The sequence below is a fragment of the Pezoporus flaviventris genome, unplaced genomic scaffold (genome assembly GCF_033815535.1).
Source record: "Pezoporus flaviventris isolate CSIRO_AGI_PZ_B2104156 unplaced genomic scaffold, CSIRO_AGI_Pfla_v1 ptg000244l, whole genome shotgun sequence".
In the NCBI taxonomy this organism is placed as follows: domain Eukaryota; kingdom Metazoa; phylum Chordata; class Aves; order Psittaciformes; family Psittacidae; genus Pezoporus; species Pezoporus flaviventris.
Genome location: NW_026892791.1, coordinates 119,866 through 126,007, shown reverse-complemented (window position 1 = coordinate 126,007; position 6,142 = coordinate 119,866). Strand labels below are relative to the sequence as shown.

The following is a 6,142-nucleotide window of genomic DNA, read 5'->3' as shown; positions in this document are numbered from 1 at the left end:
CGTGTCTTTGACAGGCAAAAAGATTTCTGGAGCACCAACAAACCATGGATTCTGCTTTAAGGTACAAGCTTATTATTCTGATACATATTAAAGTAAACCACAATATTTAGGTAAGCTGAAGATTCTTTGAGGTTTCTGAAAACAATATTCAGCTGTCTCTTATAAAATAGCAGAATTAGTGGCTTTTATTTCAACAGGTATTGTGTTCAAGATATGCATTAATGCTAAAAAAATGTTCTGTGGCCTTCTAGCCTAACAAATCAGGAGGAACCCGAGACCTGAAACATCTCTGTGCAGATGATGAACAAAGTAGGACCTGTTGGATGACAGCAATTAGGTTGCTTAAGGTAATTTTTCTGTGTGGAGTTAACTTCTTGCTTAGGTTTACTCTGTGCAATTTTGATATTGTGTGCTAGAGGAACATCTAGGTTCCCATGCAATAGCAATCTCAACTTTGTACTCTGAAATGTGAAAGCTTATTGTATTTCAACCCAATAAATGGAGACCAAATTACTGAAATCATTGTAGGGCATGGGATGATGTCTTGAAGCCTCAGTCCTGCAAATACTTAACTATAAGCATATGCTTATATGCAACCATGTTGAAGTCATTGAGGTTGTTGAGTAATATTGAACAAAACAACAGGAATATGCAAGAATGTTTTTAGTATGTTTTTAAAATGTGTCTATGTGTGACAAAATAGGAGTAGGTCATTTGTTGTATTAAATGGGTAGCATTTAAAGCAGAGTGTACGTTTATAAAGGCAGCAGCAACAGTGGTGATAATGTGCATTTCCTTATCCTAAGAGCAGTTGTCCCTGAGTTTTAATAGTAAAGAAAAGCATGTGTTATCATTGACATCTGGGAAAAACAATTTACTTAGCTTAGGGTTATAATTTAAAATGCTAAGCATGTTATTTTCTGGTTTCAGTATGGGATGCAGCTGTATCAGAATTGCATGCAACCGTATCAAGGTAGAAGCGGCTGCAGCCCTTTGAATATAACACCTATGGTATGTCCCACAGTAGCTCCACGAATAAATACATCGTTTCTGCCATCGTGCAAGTCTTTGCCTATGTGAATGCTTGCTGAAATATTTAGGGCTGTTAGGGTTGACTACAGAGCTAATTAATTACTTAATGCAAATCAGGTAGTTCAGACCAATTAAGAGGCTTTTTCCCTCTGTCAAATCATGAATCTTTTGAGAGTTCGTTGGCTTATTATCGCAGTCAGAAAGAATGGAAAGAGGATTTTGGAAACAGAGCACCGGAGCTATAAATGCATAAAAAAAGAAGCAAAGTGTTTAAGGATACACATGCTCTAAGTGCTGAATAAGAAAGCTGTAACAAATCCGTTTTGGTGTACAGTAATACTTCCATTTTATTTTTTTAAATATGAAATGTTAAGTACTTGAGGTGAATTTCATCTGCTGCAATACTGACTGGACTTTGGAGGAGCACTGTAATTTGGCAGAACTGGATTTTGGAGGACAGCAGCCTATACTAGATGCTGTGTCCATCTCCTCAGATAGTTGGGACTGGATCAGGTTGTCCTTCCCTTTAATATCTTATGTTTTTTCAGCTCTTTATGAGTCATTTGATTTCAGACATTTTCATGGATGATTTGTATCACTTTTGTGGTTTTTGTTGGCTAAATTGAGTAAAAATTACATGTTGCAAGGAATCGTGACAGTGATTTTATGGTGGATTTTTTGAGCTTTTATTATAATTCTTGCTGTTAAAATGCCTAAAACATGCATTTGCTGTACAGGTATTTAAAAAGTTAGTTTTCAGTGATATTGCTAATATGCACGGTTTCAAAACTGTGATAAATACATGGACCATGTCTTCACTTCCTTTTATGTGAAGATGTTACAATAGACAGCTGCTGCTTTTATAATGGATCGTGGCACCATTATCAATTCTCTTTTCTCATACACTCTTGCATGCTTTTTAACTCACAAAACTTCTGACACAACAGAATCTATAACCAGTATTAAGCATGGCACTGTGTTTCTACTTGTGCATAATACATGAATTAAACAGTAAATTGGATAAACTTGGGAATTAAGTGCAGAAACTAAGGAACATACTTCACAAGGGCACCACTTCCATGTTTCACATTCCTCAATCACTCACAACCATGTGATTGGATCTGAGGACGATCTGAGGAAGAAGTTCTTTACTGTGAGGGCGGTGAGGCACTGGAATGGGTTGCCCAGGGAGGTTGTGAATGCTCCATCCCTGGTGGTGTTCAAGGCCAGGTTGGACAGAGCCTTGGGTGACCTGGCTTAGTGTGAGGCGTCCCTGCCCATGGCAGGGGGGTTGGAACTGTATGATCTTAAGGTCCTTTCCAACCCAAACTATTCTATGATTCTATTCTATGTCAGCTACAAGGAGTTCCCTCCACTCTCCTAGAGACAAATGGTTTCCCTAATTTCACCTGTGTTTTTTACTTTAGCAAAGTTCTTTACAAGTTGCAGTTACTCAGGCAGGACGTAGATTACAGTGTCAACAATTACAGTGAGCTGTAGTTTCTAGTTACATTCATGCTTATAACCAAACAGGAACAAAACAGAGCTGCTTTGGTTTTGGACTGGGAAGCTTTGCTAGCCCCACAGAAATCTGGGCCTCTTGTGTTCCAGATGTTACTTTACCTTACACAATGCTAGAATGTTCCTTTAATCTTTTGATATTCCAGTGCCTGCCGACATTCGAGCCATTACAACCTGTATTAAACTTGATTTTGTAAATCTTGGTTTCTGGGAAATATTTTGATGAGTTTTAAGACTGTTTTGTCAAACTTTGGTGGTTTTATTCTATTGCTACAAACGATCTTCATGAAGAGAAAAAGTGTAACAGATCTACAGTTGTTAAGTCTCTAAAATCCACTCAAAACTTTGAGTGAAAATTTATATTAAAAATATATAAATTTATGAAATTTATAATGAAATATTCCAAGTCTTTGTTAATTTGATGGTTATTTGTAAGAATTTTTATTTTCTCCTTTTTTTTTGTTACTTGGACAACTTAACACTTTCCTGACCTGTTTTGACATGCAAAGGGCTTTTTATAGTTGAATATATACATAGAGTTTTGGGTAAATTGATGCAATTATTGTCCATTGCAGTAAGGCAAAAAGATGATCTCTCCTGCCAGACTGTAAAATTGCAGTTTGCAGCAGCAATGCTCCCTTGGGTTGAATGAGTTTGGCTCTCATGGAAAACACTGCAGATGCTTGAAACACCCCTTACAAAACAGAATGTTTTTTTCAGAAGCTGACTTCAAAATGATGGATGTTTTAAAAGATGAACAAACTAAATCTAGTTTGTTGTAGAGAAGTATCTCAGAAAATTCTTTGGTAGCAATGGATTTCTCAGGACACAGAAGCAGAATTATAGAAAATCCAACAGAAGCCCTTTAAGTTGCAGTTGAAGAAGGATGAGTGTGGCAGGTATCAACCCCTTTGTTTTACCAGGACAGTAGTTTCTGGGTTGTTTTTGTTTGGTTGATTGATTGTTTTTCTAACAAAAAAAAGCTCTGAAATCATGTTTTTACTTCTCTCTCATAGAGAGGAGAGGTTGCCTGTGACTCAACTCACATGGTAGTCCTATTGCCATGTCTAACATGGGTATGTGTGAGTTAATTAATTGCCAGAGAAACACAATAGCTGGTTCTTTCAATAAAGGCAAAACATTTTTTAAAGATCTTTATTTCTACAGCTATACACAGATCTCAGTTGTGGTTTCATCATAAAATAATCTAGAGGAGAGGCTCACAGACTTATTTTGCAGCATGGACTTGTAGATGAGTAAGTTAATTCTTTAGATAACTCTTCTGAGACACATTTCTAGTCAAAAGCTGCTCTTTTAGGGTACTTCTTATTGAGGGAGGGAAATGGAAGAAAAAAGAGTTTGCACTTACCTGATAGAAGTAAAAATTATTTTATATAGGGCTATCTGGGATTGGTTGGTTTCTGGGTTATATCTTCTGGAAGCAATGAAGTGGTGATCTAGCACTTTAATTCTGTCAGGGGCTGGTTACTTGTGTCCGCTCAGAGACAGGCACTGGAGCTCTGTATTTGCACAATATTCTCTGCGAACTGTTAACTTTGGCTCCAGTATCTTTTGTATCTCTTGTTAGTGATGAAAGAATGAAAAAAAAGCCTGAAAACATTATTCTGAGATGAGCTGTGCAGGGACAGCCATTGAAAAATGTGTGCTTTTCCTCATAAAATTACTTAAAAAAATCATATTATCCCCTAAAGGTAAAAAATACATTTTAGGATAAGACTTCTTTTTTCTCTCATTTAAATATTGATTTTTAAAAAACTATAAAGAAAAAAAGTATTTTATGTTCAAATCCTCCTATTTTTCATTTTTATGTTTTTATTCTTACTCCTGTATTAAATGCAAATTTGGGCCTCCTTCATTCAATGAGTAATTGCATAAAACTCTTTAAGTTTCTCTGAGTCTGTTTCCAGGTAGGTACCTGTAACATCAGATTACTGATTAAATTCCTTCAGTTTTAGATGAAGTACATGGTAATACTGTTTTTTACATCTGTAGAAAAGGCTCTAGGAAAAAAAAGCAATGGAAAGTGAGTTCTACTCAGTAAGGATGGCTAATTGGACTTCCCCTTTTGTATTTTTCCTTCTTTTTCCATGTAAGGGTTCCTATTTTTAATTCTGTCTAATGATCATGAAGCCGCTTCTGTTCTCTGCCTTCCTTTTGTATTTGTTACATGAGAGGGACAGGACATGGAGGTGACTCAAACACGTATTTCCCAGCAGTGTATAATTCCAGGACTGATTAATCTTCCAGTGTATTTCAGTGGGTACACACAAAACACAACTGTTAAATGAAACCCAGTAGATTTGGTGAGTAAAGAGCAATGGTGCTCAAGATAAGCATGCAAATACCTTGCTAACATTAGTTTAGTACAGTGTTCTTTATGTTATATTCTTGGATCTATTCATAGGTATGCATGGTTTTGGTGAGGATGATACTCTTGTATGGAATGTCTAGAATTGATGAGATCATGGTACTACGAGCACTCATGCTGTCAGATACATATTCAGGAGTTACCATGAAGTCATGAATACATTACAGCATGTGACAAATGGTGTGCTTTTTGACAAGCTGAGAGAATTCATTATCACCAGAAATAGAGAAGCTTTTTATGCAAACAATAAGATTTTAGTTTCTGGGGGCAGAGGGTGGGGCAGAGAAAATAATCCATGTTGAACCTTTTGAGGTGATCCCATGCAGGGAGATACGCTGAGGTCATAAGACCTCTTTGATACCATGTGTACCAACAATAGTCTGTTCACAATGGCTTATAGAAGACCAAGAGACTGCTCTAGAAAGGATACACACTACTATCACAGAATCACAGAATCCAGAATCCTAAGGATTGGAAGGGACCTCAAAAGATCATCTAGTCCAACCCTCCTGCAAGAGCAGGGTAACCTAGAGTACATCACACAGGAACTTGTCCAGGCGGGCCTTGAATATCTCCAACGTAGGAGACTCCACAACCCCCTGGTCAACCTGTTCCAGTGATCTGTCACTCTCACAGTAAAGAAATTTTTCCTGATGTTCACATGGAACCTCCTATGCTCCAGTTTACACCCATTGCCCCTTGTCCTGTCACTGGAAATCACTGAAAAAGACCTAGCTCCATCATTCTGACCCTCACCCTTTACATACTTGTAAACATTGATGAGGTCACCCCTCAGTCTCCCCTTCTCCAAGCTAAAGAGTCCCAGCTCCCTCAGCCTCTCCTCATAAGAGAGATGTTCCATTCCCTTAATCATCTCCGTGGCTCTGCGCTGGACTCTTTCAAGCAATTCCCTGTCCTTCTGGAACTGTGGGGCCCAGAACTGGACACAATATTCCAGAAGCAGCCTCACCAAGGCAGAGTAGAGGGGGAGGAGAACCTCTCTTGACCTACTAACCACACCCTTTCTAATGCACCCTAGGATGCCATTGGCCTTCTTGGCCACAAGGGCACATTGCTGGCTCATGGTCATCCTCCTATCCACCAGGACCCCCAGGTCCCTTTCCCCTTCACTGGTCCCAGCACCGACCCCTGAGGGACTCCACTAGTCACAGACCTCCAGCTAGATTCTGCCCCATTGAC

The 6,142-nt window shown here is 38.4% G+C and overlaps 1 long non-coding RNA gene across 2 annotated transcripts; it reads left to right on the top strand.

The window, feature by feature from the left end:
- Positions 1-201: 201 nt before the first annotated feature.
- LOC133263064 (uncharacterized) lies at positions 202-3,808 on the top strand. 2 transcript variants are annotated; one of them, XR_009741436.1, is made up of 5 exons: positions 202-347; positions 931-1,011; positions 3,336-3,452; positions 3,572-3,629; positions 3,721-3,808. It is a non-coding gene; the product is annotated as an uncharacterized LOC133263064 (long non-coding RNA). The 2 variants fall into 2 exon arrangements; XR_009741435.1 differs by having other exon boundaries at positions 220-1,011.
- Positions 3,809-6,142: the final 2,334 nt, after the last annotated feature.